Source organism: Callorhinus ursinus, unplaced genomic scaffold, assembly GCF_003265705.2.
Source record: "Callorhinus ursinus isolate GAN/ISIS: 27379988/994484 unplaced genomic scaffold, GSC_fseal_2.0 scaffold79, whole genome shotgun sequence".
NCBI classification, from domain to species: Eukaryota; Metazoa; Chordata; class Mammalia; order Carnivora; family Otariidae; genus Callorhinus; species Callorhinus ursinus.
In genome coordinates, this window is record NW_027397141.1 from 3,844,974 (window position 1) to 3,867,799 (window position 22,826).

General features: G+C 56.1%; 1 protein-coding gene across 10 annotated transcripts in view; it reads left to right on the forward strand.

The window, feature by feature from the left end:
* The window catches only part of MCF2L (MCF.2 cell line derived transforming sequence like), a 133,601-nt gene that overhangs the window by 14,935 nt on the left and 95,840 nt on the right, over nucleotides 1-22,826 (forward strand). Inside the window, exon 1 of one of the 10 annotated variants that reach the window (XM_073887459.1) lies at nucleotides 15,895-15,933. The exons of the other annotated variants lie outside the window; for them this stretch is intronic. The gene's annotated coding sequence lies outside the window, so the exon portion shown is untranslated. Of the gene's footprint in view, nucleotides 1-15,894; nucleotides 15,934-22,826 lie in introns of those variants that run through there. 10 annotated transcript variants of the gene reach the window in all.

The following is a 22,826-nucleotide window of genomic DNA, read 5'->3' on the forward strand; positions in this document are numbered from 1 at the left end:
CCACCCCTCGTGGAGCTGTCCCTTATACACTTTGGACTTTTTTGGGTTCTGAGGCTGGGAGCACGAAGCTAATTGTGATACCTGGAGAGCGAGGCATTCGGGGAAAAGGGTTGGCGGACATGCCCACATGACCTCACTTGTGTCTCCTGGGCCAAGCTAGACTCCTGAGCCGTGGTTCAGTAAATGTGCGGACTTACAGCCTTTTGAGGGCTGGGACCAGGTGCCTGCAGACAGAGCTGTCGGGAACGGCCGGACTTGATGAGGGTCATGAGTTCAGGCAGCTGTTGACCTGGGGAGCAGCCCCACGCTGGGGCTGTCAGGGGAGAACCATTAGCTGCGCTGTGGCCACATGTGACAACTGTGTCGTGCTTGTCTTGTATGGAGGCCCCCACCCTTCAGGGACACGGGCCGACGGGCGTGCATGCAGAGCCACGCAGGTGTGCGGGCTTCGGCGTGGACTCGTGCACGTGGGCGGCCGGTGGCTATGGCCGGAGCTGGGCTGGCTGTGTGCTGATGAAGCTGTGGCAGCTCACGTGCTCACTGTTTCTGTGTCTGTTGGAATTTCTCTGATTCACGGAACATTCTTCTGTGACGGAGCCCACGCGGCGGGGACCCCTGCTCACGATGTGCTCCACTGTGTCCTGAGTGCGGCCGCCCTCGGGGTCAGAAGGAATCCTGTGTGCGGACGTGCCTTGGGGCCTCGCTGAGACTACCCACGGACATTATTTCGGTCTAGCCGGCCACGGTTAATGTGGCTCACGGAGACGCAGTCTGGAGGCAAGGGAACTGTTTCCAGACCTTTCAAATAGATGTGGTGACTTTTCCCTTCTTAAAAAGTCATGATGTGGGGCGTCTGTTTGAGCTTCTCTCCTCCTTTGTCCCTCCCCCCTCAAAAGAAAAAGCCATGAGGATTCTCTGCTCCTCGTATTTGTTTTATGGGAGGGTTGGCATTTCGAGTTTCTTTTAATAGCTAGAGTGGACTGTCCTGTTGCCCGAGGCGTGTGGAAAACGATGTGCCCCAAGTGAAATGGGCGTGGTTCTGGCACCGGAAAGGACCGTGTTAGAGAAGGCTCTGGAAGTTTTGTGACGCCGGCCGCACTGGGATGGGCATGTGCTGTGTCACATGCCCCCCAGAAAGGCTTCTGTGTCGAGTGGCTGTTCTGGGCACGTGAGTAGATGAGGGCCCACCACCCCGACAGCTCTCCGGCCCGGCGGGTGGCTGTCTGAGATTGGCACCTGTGCACACAGACCCCGGTGGTGCCAACCAGCCTCCACCGGGACCCACTCTTGGAAGCCAGCGTTAGGAAGCCCCTCGGCCGACTCCCGACGCAGCTGTGCCCCAGAGGCTCGACTGACTCTGGTCTTCGGGCCTCTCTCTGCTTCCCCGTGAGATCTGTCCGCACAGCCGCGTCCTGCCCGGGGACTGGAGAGGCACAGCCTGTCCACATCCGTTTTCCTTGCCTCCAGATTGAGTTCTGTTAGTTAATCCCGCTTTTCCCATCAATCGCAGTGGGGCCTCTGTGAGCCCAAGGGTCTGTTCCTGGGTCTTTGGTGCCCCTTCCTTGCACCGCGGCCACAACAGAGCTGTTTGTTCAGGGTGCTGACTGAGTCCTGCTGCAGGTGCGGTGGGGGGGTCTGATCCTGCTGGAGCTCTGCCCCCACAGGCCAGGAAACGGGACAGCAATGTATGGGAGCCTGCCACTGCCGCCCCGCCCATCTGCAGGGCATTAGCCAAATCCCTCTGCAGAGAACAGCGGGGAGTTGATTTTAAACTCATTTCCAGATTAACTCTTCAGATTCCCTAATGAAGTCTGAGGTAGGCAGAGGCTATCTTTGCCTTCTGGTGCCATGCACAGCGGGTCAGAACCAGCAGCGGACAAGCCCCCGAGGTCTGCTCTGCCCATCAGCACCTGCTCGGCACCCCCCACCCATGATCGGGGGTGAGGAAGCCCGCGTCACATGTGGGCGTGGGGGTGGAGAGCCTGGCACCGTCCCTGTGCCTGGTCCTCTGGCTGGCAGCCCGTTGCCTGGCCTCCTGCCGTTGTGGGCCGTCCTCTGCCCATGTGAGCCCTGTTTCTTGGCTCCATCCTCCCCGCGGTCGGTGCAGAGAACTCACTTCCTGCAGTGGGAACGCAGAATGGTGCAGTGATGTGGAAGACGGGGCGTTTCTTGCACAACTAAGCACGCTCTCCCCACGTGACCCAGCTGTCGTGCTCCTGGTCATTTCCCCAAAAGAGCCTGAAATTTACATCCACAAAAACCCCGGCACCTGCCTGTTTCCAGCAGCTGTACTCGGAATCGCCCAGTGCACCAAACCCTGCGGTGCATCCAGGCAGCGCTTTTATTCAGCACTAAGGAGAGACGAGCAGAGAGCGAGGGGCAGCGAGACCGCTCTGCGTGACATAATGGCAGACCCGTGAGTGCGTCTGTGAGCTCCCCGCACAGCGCAGAGAGTGAACATCAGTGCACACCGGAAAGATCATGGGGGGGAGGTCCCAGGAAGAAGTGCAGGCGGGGCAGGAGAGGGGCAGAGCGGGGGGCGCGTGCACCCACAACGGGAACCGCACACGGGCTCTGTGGTTTCTTGCTGTTGTTTGACCTCCGGTGTTTAAAGGCCTCTTCAGCTGTGTGTTTTGCTGATAGTGTGAATAGGATGTTCCGTCCGGACCTGCAGACCCCTGGCCCTCTGGGTGTGTGAACGTCAGCCGCGGAGGCTGGTGTGTGACCCGGGGGGCCGTGCCGGTGCTGAGCCCGCTCACTGCTTGTCTGTATTAATAATCCGGCACACATGCGGTTTGGTCACGTGTGGAACGCAGTGAGTTTCTGGGCTCAGCTGCAGGTAACCCGATTTTCACCTACAGGCACGTCCAGGGACCGTTCCTGACGCACCCTGTGCCCCATCAGGGACAGCTCCTAATCCCCTGCGTCTTGGGCCGCCCGCCAGCGGCCGTTCCCGTGCCCCCCAGCACACCAGCAGGTGGAGCTGGTGCACACCTTCCACATTTGGGATCCCACGTGGTGTCAGAACAGTGGGGGCGCAGGCTCCCTGCGGAACCAAGTGCTCACGGCTTCAGCTCAGGGATTCCTGCAGGTGAGCCACTGCCCGCAGGCCACCCGCCCCACTTCGGGGACGCCTCAGGGAGCACAGCCTTGTCCTGCGCTGCTCGGCCGGCTTCTGGACACACAGAGCAAGTAGATGAAGGGGTCAGTGCGACGGCTTGGTATCGCCCAGACGGGGCCGTGTGTGTGTGTGCGTGTCCAGGAGTGTGCAGACCACCTCGTCAGCCCTTCGCTTCATTTATACTAACAGCTTCATTTCAGCGTAATTCACAGACCATAGACTTTCACCCCCTTTATTTTTTTAATTTAATTTTATTTAAATTCAATTAACATATACTGTACTATTAGTTTCAGAAGTAGAATTTAGTAATTCATCCGTTGCATATCACACCCGGTGCTCATTGCATCACGTGCCCCCCTTAGTGCCCATCCCCCAGTTACCCCCTCCCCCCGCCCCGTAACCCTCAGTTTGCGTCCTAGAGCTAAGAGTCTCTTGTGGTTTGTCTCCCTCTCTGATTTCATCTTATTTTATTTTTCCCTCCCTTCCCCTATGATCCTCTGTCTTGTTTCTTAAATTCCGCATATGATAATTGACTTTCTCTGATTGACCTATTTCACTTAGCCTAATACCCTCCAGTTCCATCCACGTCATTGCAAATGGCAAGATCTCATTCCTTTTGATGGCTGCATAATATTCCATTGTGTATATATACCACATCTTCTTTATCCATTCATCTGTCGGTGGACATCTGGGCTCTTTCCATAGTTTGGCTATTGTGGACATTGCTGCTGTGAACACGGGGGGCAGGTACCCCTTTGGGTCACTCCATTTGTATCTTTGGGGTAAATACCCAGGAGTGCAATTGCTGGGTCGTAGGGCACTTTCACCCCCTTTAAAATGTACAGCTGGGTGGTTTTCAGGCTGTTGGCAGGGTTGGCCACGTCACCATGAACTTGAGGACACTCATCACCCCTGAAAGAAACCCCACCCTGTGAGCCGTCGAGCCCTATCCCCTGCCCCCACAACCACGGCTCTGCACTCGTTCCGTGTGGATTTACCTGTTCTGGGCATCGCGTGGAAATGCTCACGTGCAGCGTGCAATGCCTGTGTGTCTGGCTTCTTCTAGGAGCGTGATGTCTTCACGGTTTGTCCTGGTGCAGCCTGTGTCTGGCGCTCCGTCCTTTTCTGTGGCTGAACCCCATCCTGCTGTGCGGACAGATCGAGCTTCACCTGATGGTCGGGTGGGGACGTTGGGTTGTTCCCACACTGGGCCATTTTGAATCCTGTCGCCATGAACTTTCACACACGGTTTCCATGCGAATGTGTCTTCACTGCTCTTGGGTGCCCGCCCAGGGAGGAGGTGCTGGGTGTGTGGGGAGTCTGGGTTCAACCGACGGAACACCGCCAGACTGTTTCCCACACGGCTGCAGCACCTTCTATTCCCAGTGTCTCCACATCCTCCCCAGTACCTGCTTCTGTCCATCTTTTCTTTCCCCCCGTCCTGTTGGGTGTGGCACGGTGTCTCGCCGGGGTTTGGATTTGCGTCTCCCGGACGGCAGAGGATGCGGAGAACCTTCGCATGCTTCCCGGCACCATCTTACGTCGTCTTCATGGAAACGTCCGTTCAGGTCTCCTGCCCGTGCTGTAGTTGGGGCGTTTGCCTTTTCGGCATGAGCTGGAGGAGTGCCCTGCGTGTTGTGGGTCCAGGTCCATGGCCCCCTTCTGCGTCCTCAGCTTCCTGCCCCGGGGCCCTCACCTGGGCCTGATGGGCACTGGGTGGGTGGTGGGTTGCTGTGGGGCCGGCCTGCGCCCTGAGGGGCGTTGGCCACGTCCCTGGTTCTGCCAGCAGAGGCCAGGGGCTCCCCTGCTTGTGTAGCCCAGGCTGTCCCCTAGGGGTCAGAGTCGGCCTGGGTGAGAAGCTGCATCTGCGTGTCGTCGTCTGCTGTGGATGCATGAGCCCCCTGCACACACGAGCGGGCATGTGCCCCCAGGTCTGTGTGAACATATGCTTGGGCGTATAGAGCCTGACACAGGCTTGCTCGGGAGACCTTTCCAGGGAGGACGCGAAAGGTGGGCCGTGCCCTCGTGGAGCTAGCGTGTGCCCCGGAGCACGAGTCTTCTGCTTCTTGAGGCTGCGGTCCGCAGCAGGGACCCGGGGAGCGGGAGGGCACGCATCGGGCGGGGTTGGGGGAGGGAACTGGAGGGCGAGGGGGTCGGGGCCCGGTGTCTTCACCAGCCCAGCGTGCCGGCTGGATAGGCTCCGGGAAGGGCCAGGCAGTGAGAGCCTGAATGCACCTTCTCCAAGCTTCCATGGGCCTCTGAGGGGCACCTGATGGGATGCCATGGGGAGTGAGGGGATCGAGGGGGGCCAGCCTTCCAGAGCAGGGCCTGGGACACACTAGCTCTGGGCACAGACGCCCTCAGGAGGCACGGGACAGTGGCACCGACACCCCTCTCCCCTCCACCAGACACCATGTGGAGAGGAGCAGGGAGATCGGGACTAATCCAAGAGGATGGAGTTACCCACGAACACGGTGAAGTTGCTGGCTTGAGCTGAGTTTGGCTGGGCATACCTGGGTTCTTCCCACGGCTTTGGCGCAGGAGGTGGGGACTGAGAGCGGACGCAGCAAGGAGAGTGCCCGTGGGCCTTGTTCCTCTGGGCGGCGTGTTCCGTCCGCATCTGCGGTCCACGTCGGCCTCAGGTGTTGGGGGCAGTGTGGCCAACAGGCGCCTCACGCGCTCGCTCATGGCCCCAAATAGTTTAGGCGTTTACAGATTAGAATGGGAATATCACAATGGGATAGAGGAACCTTGGTGCTTCACGCCAACACTCTTTTCTGTGGAAACATGTCCCCTCTGAGTGGTGGGGCGTCAGTGCCTGCTTCCCCGGCCCTCCGCCCACGGCCCGTGCTGTCTGGACCTGGCGTTCTGCCCCGGCCACGGCTCCGGCTGCCTCTGAAGGCTCTGGGGAGCCCCACCCCTCCTCAGCACCTCCGAGTGCCCCCCGGGGAACAGCGTGAGAAGCTGAGACCCATCTGCTTCACACTGGTCCCAGGGCACAGGCCCGAATCGCCTCCCACTCACATCAGTGCCACCAAGACCTCAGTGTTGGATGCAGCCCCACAAGGACCTGAAAGGGCGTGGATCTGGCCCTGGAGGACACGGCCACCTGTGGACTGCTCTGCACAGAGCTGGGGTCGGCATGAGGTGTCCCTGTGGGTAGCTGGAAATCACTTTGTATCGGAAGTGGCCTTCAGGAAGATGGTTGTGATGCTGGTGAGGCACATGCCGCATCATCGGCTGGTGCACGGGGCCTGGGGGACATGTGGGGCCCTGCCCGTGCTGGCTGTGGTGGTGCTGAGGCCCTGTGGGGGAGTGGGGGCGAGGCCGAAGAGGGGTGAGGGCCGATGGCACTGGGCTCGTGACCGTGGAGCTGAGCTGTGGGCTGTGCGAAAAGTCGTGTGCTGTGCAGAAAAGTGGAGGGCAGGACTTTGGGGCACGAGCTGGTATAAAGCAATGTGGAGGCCAAGCTGTTCTCAACACCAATAGCAAAAGAAACAGAAGACCACCCCACCTCAGGAGCCCCCTCTCGGCAGACCCCAGCGTGGCGGCTGCCCTGGCAGCTACAGGGCCGGGTGGACGCGGGGAATTCGCGGGTGCTGGTGGAGTGCCTTCTGTATCCGGGCCCGGCACCCCCGGCCAGTGTGTACCTTCACTCTCGGGAGGAGCATCGTTAGATGCTGGTTTGTGAGCATCATTAGAAATCAGAGAAACCCCTCCTTTCAACTAGTCTGGCTAAAGGTTCATCAGTTTTGTGGGTCTTCTCTATCTGCCCATTTTCTAGTTCTTTGATTTCTACTTTTATAATTTCCTTCCATCTACTTTGGTTTTAAGTTGTTCTTCTGTTTCTAGTTTTTGAAGGTGGATGCTTATGTCACTGTATTTAAATTTTTCATTGTTCTTTTTTCAGAGAGAGAGAGAGTGCGTGCGTGTGCTTGTGCATGAGTGGGGGAGGGGCAGACGGAGAGGGAGAGAATCTCAAGCAGACTCCCCGCTGAGCGCAGAGCGCAACACAGGGCTCAATCCCACAACCCTGAGATCATGACCTGAGCCAAAATCAAAAGTCAGACACTCAACTGATTGAGGCACCCAGACGCCCCAAACATGGGAATTTTTGAATTGAGAAATATGGTAACTAAAGCAAAAACTGTAAACCAATGGGCTCAACACCCCAAGAATCAGAAAACGTGAGGATAAAACAGAACTTGCCCAATCTGGCAACCGGGAGACAGTAGACTGGAAAAACAAATGAACAGAGCCTCAGGGACATTTGGGACTCTAACCAAAGACCAGACATTCACACCACTGGAGTCACAGAAGGAGAGAAGACTGAAAACTACCCAAATTTGGCAAAAGGCACAAACACAAACATTTGAGAAGTTGGTAGAACCCCAGTTAGAATAAATCCCCCCAAATCACACCAAGACCTCTCATGGTTGAACTCTGAAAACTGAAGACAAAGAAATGCTTCTTGAAAAACACAACTAGCACATCTTGCTCAGTAGGATATAGACCATTTGAATAGCCTAATGGCGAGTAAGGAAGTTGAGTTAGTGGTTTTAAAACCCACCACAAAGAAACTTCAGACCTAAATGGTTTCACTCGAGAATTCCAACATGCATTCAAAGAAGTGGAGGAGGCACTTCCCAGTTTGTCTTCTGAGGCTAATATTATACTGATGCCAGACAAAGACAGAAAAGAAACCTATGGACCAATATTACTTATGAATACTGACACAAAAGTCCATAACAAAATATTAGCAAGTAGAAGTCAACAATACATAAAAAGAATTTTTCACAGTGACCAAGGTGGGTTTTATTGCAGGCGTGCGGGGCTGGTTCAGTATTTCAAGATTTATCAGTGGAACCACATCAATGGACAAAAGAAAAAAAAAATCACGCCATCGTTTCAATCAGTACAGAAAGAGTATTTGACAAAATTCAACACCCATTCAGAAAAACAGGAATACAGGGGAACTTCCTTTTAACGTGTTAATGAGTACCTACAGAGAACACCTACGGCTAACAAACAGAGTGGGACAGAGTCAGGCATGCGCTGTCAGTGCTCGTCCTCAGCCGCGTAGGGCTGCAGAAGGAAACACAGGTCATGGAGATTGGCAAGGAGGATTCAGCAGTCTGTTCACAGATGACACGATTATCTAATTATAAAATCCCAAGGGTTCTACAGAAATACTCCTGTAACTATACAAGAGTGTGTAGCAAGGCTGCAGGATACAAGATAAACATTCAGAAGTCAACTATTTTTCTGTTTATAGCAATGGACACATGGATGCCAAAAGTAAAAATACAATATTATTTACAATTACTAAAAAAAAAAATGAAACACTTAGGCGCAGCTAACAAAAGCTGTGCGGGGCTGTGTGCCGCCCCTGCAAATGCTCATGTAGGGACTCAAGACCTTAGTGAAGGGGAGACGGGTCCGAGACTGAGTGTGTAGCACGTCTGTTCTCACCACACTGATTCATTGCATTCCTAGCAAAATCCCAGAACGGTTTTTTATGGACATAGACAAGATGATCCTAAAATTTGTATGGAAAGTCAGAGGAGCTAAAATTCTTACAACAATCTTGAGAAGGAAGAAAAAAGGAGCAGTGCACTTGCTATCAAGACATTACTTTGCTACGTGTGCTGGGGCAGCAGGGTGCTTACTGGCAGACGAGCAGAACCTGGAGCACAATAGGAAACTCAGACTGGCACCAGTGGGACCAACTGATTTTTGGCAAAGGTGGCAAATCAATCAGTGCAGGGAAGATTGCCTTTTCAACAAATTGAGCTAGAGCAATTGGCGGTCCAGAGGCAAAAACAAAGACCAACCTAAATTTCATACCTTACATAAAAGTGAACTCAAAATGGATTACAGATTTAAACAAAGTGTACAACTTTTATCCTTTTGGAAAAAATACTGTAGATGATATTTGGGATTTAGGAATACACAGAGTTTTTAGACCTGATGCCAAACACATGATCCATAAAAGGAGAAATTGGCAAATTAGACTTTGTCAAAATTAGAAACTTACACTCTGCAAAGGGTGCTGTTCAGAGGGTGGGCAGACTAGCTGCAGCCTGTGGGAGATCTTCAGATCACAAATCTGATGAAGGACTGGGAGTCTCCAAGCTCCCCAGCACAACTGTCAGTCCAGTTAGCAAATGGGCATCAGGCACAAGCAGATACTGGGGGCAGATACAGACATTAGGCAAGCCCACGGGAAGATGTGTAACCCCATTAGCATTTACAGACATGCAGATAGAACCGCACGAGATACCACTACGCTCCTTCCAGAATGGCCCCCAGCATGGGGGGATATTCTGGGAGGTGGGATCACCCCTTGCTCCTGGCAGGGACGAAGCACGGAGTGGCCACTCTGCAGAGTGTGCGCCCACGTCTGCTCAATGTGCTGCTGTCCTGCAGCCCAGCAATTGCACTCCCGGGTATTTAGCCCAAGAAATGAAAACTTTCACACAGATTCATGCACATGAATGTTTATGTTAGTTTTATTTGTAATAGCCCAAACGTGCCAAGAACCTAATGTCCTTCAGCGGGTGAATGGCTAAAAAAACCCTGTGATCTGTCCACACCGTGGAACATTATCTGCTCTGCAGCAACAAGAAGGAACTGCGCACAGCAGCCTAGGTCAATCTCCAGGGAATCGGGCTGCATGAAGGGATGCAGTCCCCAGAATCCTGTGCAGGCTCACCACAGAGACACACGGGTCCAGCTCAGACCACCGAAGTACACGGATCCCACAGTTAAAGAGCGTCCAGTGAACATTTTTGGTTTCCAGTGCATATAGAAGTTACGTTTATTCTCTCTGTGGTCTACCAGGTGTCTAAAAAATGTACATACTTAAATTAAAAAATATTTTACTGCTAAAAGGTGCTAACCATCATCTGATCTTTTGACAAGTTGTAATCCCTGATCACACGTCACCAAAAAAAATATAATGAAAAATTTGAAATATTGCGAGAATCACCAAAATGGGATGGGGACACGAAGTGAGCACGTTCTGTTGGAAAAGTAGGGCTGGTAGATGCTCGATTCAGGGTCTCTACAAACCCTCCTTTTGTAAAAAGGCAGTGTCCGTGGAGCACAAGAAAGCAAGGTATGCCTGTCTGCTTGGTTCCATTTCTAGAACATTCTTGAAATGGCGAAATTATGGAATCAGAGAACAGATCAGTTGTTTCCAGGGGCTCAGCAGGGGTGGAGCGGGAAGGAGGCGGGTGTGACTGTGTAGAGACTCAGGTGCTCGTGGGGACGGGATGCTCTGTTGTGTCTGGTTGGTATCCGTGCTGTGATGTCTGTGGTGGTTTTTCCTGTTGTATCCGCCTTGGGGGAAGCGCACACAGGATCTGTCTGGATTATTTCTTATAACTGCCGGTGAGTCTACAATTATCTAAAAAATACAGTTATCTAAAATTCATGCCAACAAGCCCACACACACAGGGCTGCGTTGGGAGGGTCTCGCCAAGTCATACGATCGTATCTGAAGTAGAAGCCGCGCAGAATAGCTAGCCCTGATTTGAGGGGCTAAAAATAAATATTTGCTACAGATTCTTACGTCTAGATCCGAAAGCCTAAGTAGATGTCAAGGTAGGTTAACTCAATTTCAGTGACCTTGGTGTTGAGCCTTGGAAGGTACTAAGTTAAGGCTCGAGTAAATGGCATTTCTAAAATTAAATCGCGTGTGTTTAAAGATTCAGCACTATGGGAAGGAAGGCAGAAGGTAACAGACCACCCCGCGGTGACGGCTGGGCCGCCATGCGCTTCGAGTCGTCTTCCTTTTGGAGCCTCAGCTGGAGCTTCAGCTTGGAGTAAGCTCGAGACACACAGCTGCCTGTCCCCTGCCTGGGAGGTGGGCACCCCTGCTGGCAGTGGTGGGTGCTGCGCACGCACGCCCGGGCCCCCTGGTGGTTTTCTGGGGATGCCCGCGATGATGCAGGCGCCTGCTAACCACGGCCCTCGAAGGGAGGAAGGAGAGCAGTCTCCACTTTCTTTAAAATGCTCGAGTTCCCAGCATGCCCGCTCCTGGTCCTTGGAGGCCAGGACCCGCAGAACCTGAATCAGCCCACCTCCCTCCGGCCTTTTTTGGCATTTTGTAGATTGTCTGGGGGCACATTTGAGGGGAAGAATCTGAAAATGAAAGATTAAGTCAAATTTAAAGTTGTTACTAATAGTTTTCTAAACAAAGTAAAAAAACAACTTCCTAATTATAAATCAGTGTGTTCCAGTGTTTACTGTTTTGGACAGAAGTCACACAGAGTGGGAACATAAATGGTAGTCTGCGTCAGAGCCGGACGACACGGAGCTGCGGGTCCCCCAAGGCCGCGTTATCATTCCCATCACTGGGCTCTATTGTTACCAGTTTCCTTTCCAATAAATGTCAAATTCACCGGCCAGAGAGCACACGGGGCGGTCGGTGTGGAAAGTAATGAGGCAGAAGACATCTACACGCCTGCTTGGGGAATAGATTCTGTTTTGTGCGAGAGCGGCCGGCACATAGACGGTCCAGGTGGGCTGGGCCGGAGCCCAGTGCACCCTCTCACCCAGGCGCACGGAACGCCTGCTCCGCTGCGAGCCCTGTTTGTGTTTTTGGTGAACTGGAAGGTACATTTCAGCTCTGATCTCCTGTAGGAACGTGGTGGAGGGTTGGCCATCGGACACTGGAAGCTACAGAAGTTTCAGCCATTGGTGTCCATGTCCGTGGGAGAAGGTGGCCACTGCAGACGTGCATGGAGTCACCAACTGCACAGGATGGATGGGGAGCCCTGTTCTCAGGGCTTTGCCTCAGCAGAGCCATAACTCAAGTTTGAATCAGATCTCACCTGCCGTGACCCTGGAGGGGGATGGGTGCCATCTGGGCGCACGCCCCACCTGAGTCCAGCCCCCCAGGGACGGACGTGACCCCTGCTCCTGGTGTCAGGCCTGCACATCGGTCCCAGTGCCCTGAAGAGCTGGGAGAGCGGGGCGGGAAACAGGCATCAGCCGCGGGACGGAGGCTTCGGGTGCCCGTCCCTGAGACGCTCTGGCTCCGAACCATGCCCTGTTTGGCCATGTTTGTCAGGTCACCTGGCGATTCTAAGTGAGGTCCCCACTGAAGTCAGCTTTCCCGCATTCGTCCCATCACCCAGTGAGACCATGAGTGCCAGAGCCAGGGGCCACGTTCCACCCTCCGCACACCTGTTTCCCAGGCCTCACACCACGCCACCAAGAAGACCATGCCCCCAGCTCGCCCAGGCCTTGTTGCCAGATCCCCTCCCTTCCGGATCCTTTAGGGCCAGGCACAGGGCCCCTGTTCATTGCTGTTCTCAGGGTCCCTTCGTGCTGCCCCCACTGACACTCGCCTGAGGCACGAAGGTGGCTGGGGCTTCTGCTCCTTGAAGAGGGCAGCCCTTTCCCCAAACCTGGACACACCCTGGCACCCCACCATCCGCGTTCTCATGCCAGGGGTCGAGCTCTCCATGCCTCCCTGAGACATCCAGCCCCAGAACAGAAGGAAATCCTGCCACTTGCGGCCACACGGGAGAACCTGGAGGGCCTCGGGTGGAGAGCAGTAAGCCCACAGAGACGGACCAGTGGCCAGGGATTCCTGCTGGGAGACACAGCCAACAGTCAGGTCAGGGAAGCAGGTGGTGGCAGGGCCCGGGAGGGGAGGGCAAGGCCAACAGGCCTGAGGTAAGTCCTAGAGGCCGGCTGGACAGCGACGCCTTCAGTAAAGCCTAGAAGCCTGCGAGGAAGCTGCAACCGGGAAGTGTTCCTACTGCACCAAGGGCACAGGAAGCTCCTTGGAGGTGGCAGTGCATCTGTGACCTCGACTGAGGGGCGACGCACCAGGAGGGATGTATTGCAGACGTGCAGTTCTTTGTGTACTGATTACACCTCAATAAAGCTGTTTAAAACATTCAAACAAAAGAGAAAAAGGTGTTGGTGAAGAAGACACGAAGAAATGGAAAAATGTTCCGTGCTCATGGACTAGAAGAACATCGTTAAAATGTCCGTGGTGCTCAGAGCAATCTACACATTCAGTGCAATCTCTATCAGAATACCATCAAAATACCGTCAGCCACTCTGGAAAACAGTATGGGGTTCCTCAGAAAGTTGAAAATAGAGCTACCCTACGATCCAGCAATTGCACTACTGGGTCTTTACCCCAAAGATACAGATGTAGGGATCTGCTGGGGCACCTGCACCCCAATGTTCATAACAGCAATGTCCACAATAGCCAAGCCGTGGAAAGAGCCAAGATGTCCAACAACAGATGAATGGATAAAGAAGATGTGGTATATATACACAATGGAATATTACGCAGCCATCAAAAAAAGCACACCGAAATCTGGCCTTTTGCAATGACGTGGATGGAACTAGAGGGTATTATGCTAAGCGAAATAAGTCAGTCAGAGAAAGACAATTATCATATGACCTCACTGATATGAGGAATTTAAGAAACAAAACAGGATCATAGGGGAAGAGAAGAAAAAAATAAAACAAGACAAAATCAGAGAGGTAGGAAAGAGACTGAGGGTTGCTGGAGGGGAGGGGGCTGGGGGCTGGGGTGGCTGGGGGATGGGCATGAAGGAGGGCCCGTGATGCAATGGGCACTGGGTGTGATATAAGACTGATGAACCACTGAACTCTACCTCTGAAACTAATGACATGAAATATGTTACTTAATTGAATTTAAATAAATTTTTTGAAAGAAAGAAAGGTGTTGGTACCCACCTTTATTTTCTGTCCTGTTTCACCTCCTTCCCCTGCTGACTCAGGTGTCCTCAGTGCCCAGCGGAGGGTCATCCCCCTGAATAACCGCTTTCCTGTGGCTGAGCCTTGGCGTGCCCCTCGGGGGGACTGCCCCAGAGCCTCGGTTCTTTGGGGGAGCTGCACGTGGGGGGAACCTGCTGAGGGGCCTTTGTTGTGTTCTGTGTGCTCCTTGCAGGCCTGGACACACTGCTCTGTAAACAGCAGGTGCTCGTCCTTGCTGGTTTGCTTTGTAAGGAGGAAAACAGCCCCGTGCTGTGCGGTCACAGCTTCTTGCAGTAATGAGTGTGCTGACCTGGGCCAGTGCTGGGCACGGGGCCTCAGAAATCGGGGGAACTGACCGTGTGGCGGCCAGGACTGGGCCTCTCAGGACAGGCACCGGGGGAGGGCCCAGATCAAAGCTGCCCAGGGTAGAAGGTGAGGCGAGGACCGGGGACGTGGCCAGGAGGACGTGGCCGGCTCACCTTACTGAGCGGGAACATGCCATGAAGGGGAGGATCCTGTCCATTGCCAGCACTGTACCCCCAGCACGTGGCATGCGGCACCTGGTAGGGGCTCCCACCGTGACGGGTAAACGGAGAAGTGCGCACGGCAAAGCAGGAACAGCGAACCTCAGGTGTGGCCCGAAGCTCACGGGTCAGGAGTGGGAGGGAGCGCCAGGCCCGCGTGGACCGCTGCGGGAAGTCACAAACAGCTCTGACACACGGGGACACAGTCCGCAGGTTTGTTGACGTGGGCTCTTCCTGGGGTCCACCCTGGGTTTTACAGTCGGCGGTTATGGCATGGCTAATATTTATCGAACGCTTACCGCGTGTCAGGCACTGTTCCAATTACTTATACACACACTTCATCTCCAAACAACCCAGCGACGTAGATACTGTGTGATCCCCATTTTAAAGATGGGGAAACCGAGTAACTTCTCCCAGGCCACCCGCCTGGTCAGTGGGCAGGCTGCGGTCCGGACCCCCCAGCCCACCCCGGAACCCAGGCAGAGTCTCCTGGAGGGGTGCTCCCACCACCTCACACAGCCGTCTCCTGCATCCAGCGTCAGCCATGTGTCTGTCACCCTCCAGGCCTGGGATCAGTGGCTCCCTGTTGGGGCGCAGATGTGGATGCACATCTTGACCACGTGGGCCTCTAAATGTATAGATCCAGGGGCGCCCGGCTGTGGCTTAGTCGGCTGAGCGTCCAACTCCTGACTTCCGTTCAGGTCATGATCTCAGGGTCGTGATCAAGCCCCACATGGGGAGCCTGCTTCTCCCTCTGCACCCCCTGCTCATTCTCTCTCGCTCCCTTTTTCTCTCTCTAAAATAAATAAAATATTTTTAAAAATGCGTATATCCAGGAAATCCCCAGACACTTTGGAGAATAAAACGAGCCCCAATTGCCAGAATTGAGTTCAGATGTTGCACGAGCCCCAGAGGGATGGAAGCCAGATCCCATGAAGGCCAACAGTAGTTTTTCTATGGTTTTATTTGGTTTCCTAGAAAGTGTGTGAAGCATAGGAATAAAGTCCAGATGCCACAGTATATTGATTTATTTTCCCTACTTCCCGGGAGGCATGAGTACCAAGGAACCAAAATAGCCAAATCTGAACCGTGAGTGCGTGGCGCTGGGCCCGCATGGCCACCCGGAGAGTCAGGAGTCTCTGCTCTGCTCCGAGGAGGCGCGGCCCGGTACCTAAAACCTGAATTTATTTCAGGGAGTACGGGGAGAATGTTGTAAGTCAAACTGTGAGTTAGCTTTAAGCATTTGCCTTTTTAAAAATACTGTATTTTCAGCCTGCATTTCTTCTGTCCAAGGACCATATTTGTAGTGTGCCAGACATCAAGACATATGGCCTGAAGAGGGCACGGGAAAATTTTGTTCTAAGTTGTAATGACTTTCTGAAACCTCTTTTTTCTATATAACCGAACGGCTGACATGCTTGTAACACTCCCTGATGGATCCGATCGCGTCGTTTGTCGGCTCCCAGTAGACTGATCCTTTGTCCTCGCAGCCGAGGCTCTGGTCACAGGCGTCCCTTGCTGTGCCCTGCAGAGGTAGGTTGTGCTCCCCTCCCCTCAGAGCCTGCCGGGTGGCCGTGTTCCCTGCCCGTTCCTGGTCTCACACCCCAGGGCAGACGGCTTTGTGAGGGTGGGTTTGAAGCCTTATTCACGAGCTGACCTCCCAGAAGGAAAACAAAGTGAAGGCTGAAGGGTGCGCTGCCCGGGAATGTGGCCCTGGCATTGGAGCAGAACGGTGCGTGTGGAAGGGTCCTCACCGGCCCCTGCTGCTCACAGACGGGCAGCCCCGTGTTACTGCGGCTGTGTCCCAGCACCGCTGCGTGCTCCCAGGGTCCCTGGTGCTTTTCTCCGTAGAGGACACGTATTTTCAGAGACAGAGCTAACGCTTGTATTTATGAATCAGCAGCGGTCCAGTTACAAGGCCTGTAAATTGGAGAGACTTTGCTCTTTACATATGAAGCACCAAGGCGGTCTAGGACCTGGGAGATCTGGCTGAGTCTCACTGTGCAGGTAGGTACGGAGGCCCAGCGACACGCTGAGCGCAGCTCATCCTCCCAGGGCACGGACTCCGCTAAACCGTCTGTCTCCAGGCAGTACTCACCTTCACTGTCGCTGGTGTTTTATTTTTTTTCAGCGAGGCAGGTTATGGCTTATGCTGTACGTACACTTCGGAATGTGGGTGTCCCTGTGCCCAGGGGCCGTGCTACCCTGTCTGGGTCCTTCCAGTTTCCACACATGTGTGCCAACATGAGTGCAAACACGGTTTTGTCTTAGCGTTTGGAGTTTTATTTTATACCTGAATAGCCCCTTTGGCTTATGAAGACTGAATGCCATCAGTGTATCGCATAAACACAACGGGAAAGCAGTAGCAAGACAAGTTGGCTGAGGCTTTCCTAGAATTTCTTCACATCCAGTATCCAGTGCCCCTGAATTCCTTCGCGGCTCCACATGTGCGCAGTGCCCTCCCCAGCGGTCTCTTCCCAAGATACCAGTTTGCTCCTGGGTCTCCTCCCCAGGCCTGTCCCAGTCAGTGTTCTCAGAGAGATGGAGCCCCTGGGAGATGCACAGACATAAATCCACATGCATTACGGTTTGTTTCAAGGAAGTGGCTTATGCGATGGTGGGATCTGGCAAGTCTGAAGTGTGCAGGACAGGTAGAGACGCACGCAGGGTTTTCATGCTGTGGTCTTGAGGCAGAATTCCTTGTCCTCAGGGAAACCTGGGTTTTTGCTCTTGGGACCTTCGACCGATTGGACGTGGCCCACCACATTATGGAGGGAGGGTGATCTGCTTTCCTCAGAGCCGCCTGGCTGCAGGTGTTGATTAGCCACACCCCCAGATGCCTGCACAGTGGCCCCCAGATGAGTGTTGGTCTGGATGATGGGAATAGAGCCTTGCAGGCTGACACAGGCACGGACCATCCTGACCATCCGGTGGTGGGGGAGGACGGGGGCATAGGCAGGAAGTGGGGAGGCTGCCGTGGCCCCATGCGGTCTGTGACAAGCTTCCCTTGAGTGCGAGTGTCTCATCCAAATAAATGGCAGCTGTATTCCTACCTGGAGGTATTAGTAATACAAGGAAACCAGGAAAATTTCATAAAATTAAATATCAGTTCTTTTTCCTCTAGTATTGCTCTTGGAAAGAACTGGAGGAGGGTGCTGGGAGCCAGACACCTTTGTGTCCTGACGTCTGACGTCAGAGCGTCCTTTGTTCCTAAGCCAGCGGTGCCAGGAGAGGTGCTCTCCCGCTCCCGGCACAGCCTCCGGCCTGGGGCTCCCTGCAGGGTTGCTCCTGCCTGATGACAGCCGCTCCTCTGCTCTCCCTGAGGTGCTGAGCCATCCCCGGGTGCTGAGCCGTCCCCGAGGTGGTGAGCCGTTCCCCGGGTGCTGAGCTGTTCCCCGGGTGCTGAGCTGTCCCCGGGGTGCTGAGCCGTCCCCGAGGTGCTGAGCCATCCCCGGGTGCTGAGCCATCCCTGGGTGCTGAGCCGTCCCCGGGGTGCTGAGCCATCCCTGAGGTGCTGAGCCATCCCCGGGTGCTGAGCCGTCCCCGGGGTGCTGAGCCGTTCCCCGGGGTGCTGAGCCGTCCCCTGAGGTGCTGAGCCGTCCCCTGAGGTGGTGAGCTGTCCCGAGGGCTTTCTGCGGTGGGCTCACCAAACAACAGAAGGAAACAAGATGAAGCAACTGGCCTTGGTCCCTTCAATCACAGCTGTTGAAATCATTCCCCTTGGTGCCCGTGCGGTTCCCTCCTTAGTGCTGTTTCCTCACTGTGAGAGCGAATGCGTCACTGCACTGGTGCGGATGCGGGCGGAGCGTCGTTGGCAGGAGGGACACCAGCGTCTAGAAGGGCCCAGCTCGTTGGAGCTCACGCCTCCCGGTGCAGGCTGCGTGCCCTGACGCTCCTCGACGGGCTGTGAATCTATTAGGAAGGGACAGGCACCCTCACCTGGTTTTCTGAATAATCACAGATGTCTACATGGTGGCGGGGAGAAATTTACGTGGGTAGCGGGTGTGTCTCCGGATGGCAGACGTGCTCATGGGCACAGAGAGGGCGCTACCTGCTGAGCCCGCGGGGTTTGTAAGAGGCCCGTGTGTGGTTGCTGGTCCAGAGAGGCCTCGGGGGCCTCGCCCGGTGGGGTGGCTTCTCCCCTGAGGGGTGGGATGGCCGCGGCTCTGTGGAAGAGCGTGCGAGCATGGTCTCAGCGCTTTCCTGCTGCCGCCATAACAAACGACCACACGCAGTGGCCCAGACACCACACACTTACTATCCTTATGATCGCCCAGTCTGGGAGCTCGGAAGTCCAGAACCAAAGTGTGGGCAGGGCGGGTTCCTTCTGGAGGCTCCTGGAGAAGCCACGCTCCCTGGCCGTGGCCCCACGTCCTGCGCCTGCCTCTGACCCCTGCTGCCGTGAGGCCCGTGGGACACGTGGGGCCCGGCCAGGAATCCCGGACCATCTCCCGGTCTCAAGATCCTCAGCCTGTCACGTCTCCCAAGGCCCTGTGTCCGCGCCGGTGACGCGTCCACAGGTTCTGAGCACGAGGACAGGGACGGTCCCCATTCTGCTCTCTGCAGCGCTTTCTCAGTGACAGGCTTGAGTTTGGGGGCCCCTCCTGCCATGTCCAGGCTGCAGCAGCTCGGGTGGGGCCCCCGAGGAGCCTCCTGTTCTGAATGTCGTGTCCCCAGAATCCACATGCTGCATCCTAACCCCCAAGGAGACGGCGTTTGGAGGCGGGGAGGTCATGGGGTGGAGCCCTCCTCCAGAGACCCCAGAGTGAGCCCTCGCCTGCCGCCTGCGAGGACACAGTGGGAAGGCCCCAGAACAGGCTCCTCGGGAACCTCCCGCAGCCTGACCGCGCAGGCGCCTTGATCCTGGACTGCCAGCCTCCGGGGCTGTGAGAATCCATGTGGTTTGTCAGCCCCCAGCCTGCGGTGCTGAGTGGCATGAGCCAGAAGGAGCCTGTTTCCCACGTGAAGCTTGCCGACTTGGGGGTGGTCTGGGCCACGGCGCGATGCACAGGCTGATGCCCCCAAAAGATTTGCTCCAGATGCGCGGCTGGGGCGGCAGGGCTGGACCCGAGTCTGGTGACATACTCAGAATAAAGGGGCCCCAAGGAAGCCTGTGGCCCGGGCGCCCCCCCGCCCTGCATGTCTGCCGTGGGACCTGTGGCCCGTCCATTCTCAGAACTGGCAGAGTGAGGGGGTCAGAGGCTCACCCCTTCCTCAGAAGGCTCCGCAGTGACGCCCTCCCGCGCCCGCGCCCACACTCCGCCCGGCAGCGCCACCCAGCCTCCGGAGGCTTCCAGTTAGGATCCTTCCCGAAGGTCACTCCGGGGTCCCAGGTCCTTGTCCCGGGCGGTTAGTGGTCGCTGATGGCCCGCTGGGTGATCTGGGTGAGGTTCCCCAATGCGCTACACCAAGCTCGTCCCAGCCTTGCTCCTGTGTGAGCCCTCGTCCTCGGAGACCTGGGCTCTTCACTGGCCGGGGGATGGCGTTCCAGAGCGGGGTGCAGGCTCCCTTCCTCCAGGCCTTCCTCCTCTGTGGGACACCTTCCCCCTGGGCTCCCCGGTCCCTCCCAGCATCCTGGTCCCTCTCTGGACGGAGCACAGGGGGCCTTGGTGATGCTTTATTCTGATCCCCAGGTTGGCTGTTACATTTGGTCACTGACACAGCTGCGGTTTTTTCCCCTGGCCTCAGTCCTGCCCAGTGCACACCCAGCCTCCACCCCCTCTTCCCCTGCTGCCCCAGGTACCTGCTCCTCCTCACTCGCCCTCCCTCCAGAGCCTTCCCCGTGGGAGCAAGGCGGGAGGCACGTGGCACACACACGCACCTGCTCACACATGTGCCCTCACCTGCTGGGCTGTCTCCCAGGTCCTGTCTGCGCGGCCCTCGGGGGCCCACATGTGCTGCTGGTCGTCCAGGCCCAGCACCGTGGCCCCCCTTCTGCTGACCCCGCATGGTGGCCGCCTTCCCCTGCTGCCTCCACGCCTGCTCGCCTGTGTAGACCCGTCTTCTCCAAACCTGGGCAGTGGGGACTCCTAAGTCCTTTTGGGAGGCTGCCCTATTTCACCATCTGCCACGGTGCCGCTCCCCCATGCCGGGCGGAGATCCGGTGGACACGTGGCCTCAGGGAGCGGAAGGTCTGCAAGAGGATGATTTGGTCTAGGTGTGTATTTTGGAATGATCAGCACAATGAGGTTAGTTAGCACTTCTGACATGTCACATACTCATACTTCTGGTTTGTGGTAAGAACATTCAAGGTCTACTTTCTTAACCGTTCTCAAGTATGTGACAAGGGTGGTTAACTCTAGCTGCCTTTCTGCACGTGCGGCCCCGAGGCCATCCTCCCGCTCGTGGGAAGTGTGCCCGTGAGCAGCATCCGCCCCTGGCGCCTGGAAGCCAGCTACAGCTTCTCTCTGTGCCCACGAGTTCCGTGCTTCCGGATTCCACATACAAGCGACATTGTACAGCATCTGTCCTCCTCAGACGTCTTTCCCTTAGCGTGACGCCCTCAGGATCTGCCTCTGTTGTTGCAATGGCAGGGGGTCCTTTTTATGGCTGAGTAGTGGCCCCGAGTATATGCAGGGTGCATTGGTTGTTTCCGTGTCCAGACTGTTGTGATTTGTGCTGCTCCGAACATGGGGTACAGGTACCCCTTTTTTGTTGCAGAAAGCTTTATTGTTTCCATGTGGTCCGTGGCTTGGGAGAGGGCTCCAGGGGGCTTAAAAAGTGGCCTCGAGGCTGCAGGGAGAGGCTCAGCCACCAGGGGGACGCCAGAGGGGCCCCCCAAAGGCTGCGGAGCTCCAGAGGCTCCTGGTCGTGCTTGAGGGTGAGCCTTTCGAAGAGATGCTTGCCCAGCCCGGCCTGGGGGCCGGCCAGCTTGTGGAGGTGAGTCTGGGGGTCACCTGTCTTCTTGATGAACTCACCTCCTCATCTGGGAAGTCACAGAGACGAGGTGTGTGCGGGCAGAACCCAGGCACGCAGACCCACAAGGGCCCGGTTCAGTCTCTCCTCCAGACCCGGGCGGCTTCCACGGTGTCCAGGGTTTGACCCGCTCGTCCTGCGACGGCTTCTCCCTGTCCTGGAAGAGGGTACGGCACCCCTTCAAGAGAGGCTCGGTGCCCTTGCACTTCTCCTCACCCAGCTCGAGGAAGAAGTGGCCCATGCCCTCCAGAGCCCCATCATCGTCAAAGTAGGAGCCCAGAGAGAGGCAGGTGCACATGGACCAGGCGGTTGACGGCGGCCTCCACCTCGGGGGGAAGAATTTGGATGAATCTGGAAGCTCATGGGTGATGGGTGATAAGGAGCTGAGCTCGCTGTAGGGTGCTGGCTGGTCCCAGAGGCTGAGGGTGGCGGGAAGGTGGCTGCTAAGGTTATGGCTGGAACCAAGGTTGGAGGGTGGTCAGAGGCCAGTAGAAGGGGCGTCTCCGGGTCTGTTCCGTCCAAACACTGTTAAAGCCAGAGACAGGCGGGCAGGACCACCAGGCGCATGCCCAGGTGTCTCTTTGAGTTAGTGTTTTTCTTTTCCCCAGGTGTGTTCCCAGAAGTAAAACTGCTGGATTATATGATAGTTTCATTTTAACGTCTTGAGGACCGTCCGTGCTGCTTCCACAGCGGCCGCACCAGCTGCCCCCCTGAGGCCGAGCCCGAGCTCTCCCCTCCCTCTGCTTCCACGGCGGCCGCACCAGCTGCCCCCCTGAGGCCGAGCCCGAGCTCTCCCCTCCCTCTGCACCTTTGCCAGGGTCTCTGCTGTCCCTTGATCCAAGCCCCTCTGACAAGTGTGAGGTGCACCCCCCGCAGTCTGACCAGTGGCACTGGGCACGCTCTCGCAGCTCCCCGCCCCTGGGATCCTGCCTCTTCTGTCCAGTGTTTGGCCCCGGGTTCGAGGAAAGGTAGCTGGCGGAGGTCATCCCGGGCGCTGGCAGCCAGGGCTGGGGACAAGGTGGTGGCGGCAGGCCAGGTGCCTGGGGCTTGGGCTGAGAGGTGTCTAGTGGCGGTCCCCCCTCCTGAGGACTTCGGCTCCCCACCCCTCTGCCCCTTCCTCCAGGCGCCCATCTGTGCAGGCCCTCCTGCCAGGGGACCCTGCCGGGTTCCTTTAGCCCCCGTTCCCGGGAAGCCTGTTGCTGCCTGGGCAGGCCTGGGCAGTGGGCACATCTCCGCACCGCACCCTGTTCCCCAAGCTTGTGCGAGGAAAGCCACCTGCTTCTGCAGCCTCCCAGCTGAGGGCTTGGGGGCCACGCTGTGTGTCTCCGCTGCTCACCGCAGGGAGCCTGTTTCTGAACTTGGTATAAATGGAGTCAGATTTTGTGTATTTGCAACTTGCTGCTCTGTGGTTTGCTGTTGTGATGGGGAAACCTGTTAGTTTTCCCATTTATGGGGGCAGCTCGACTGCTTTCAGCCTCCCCTCCCCGACCTGGCACCCCCTCCCCTCCCCT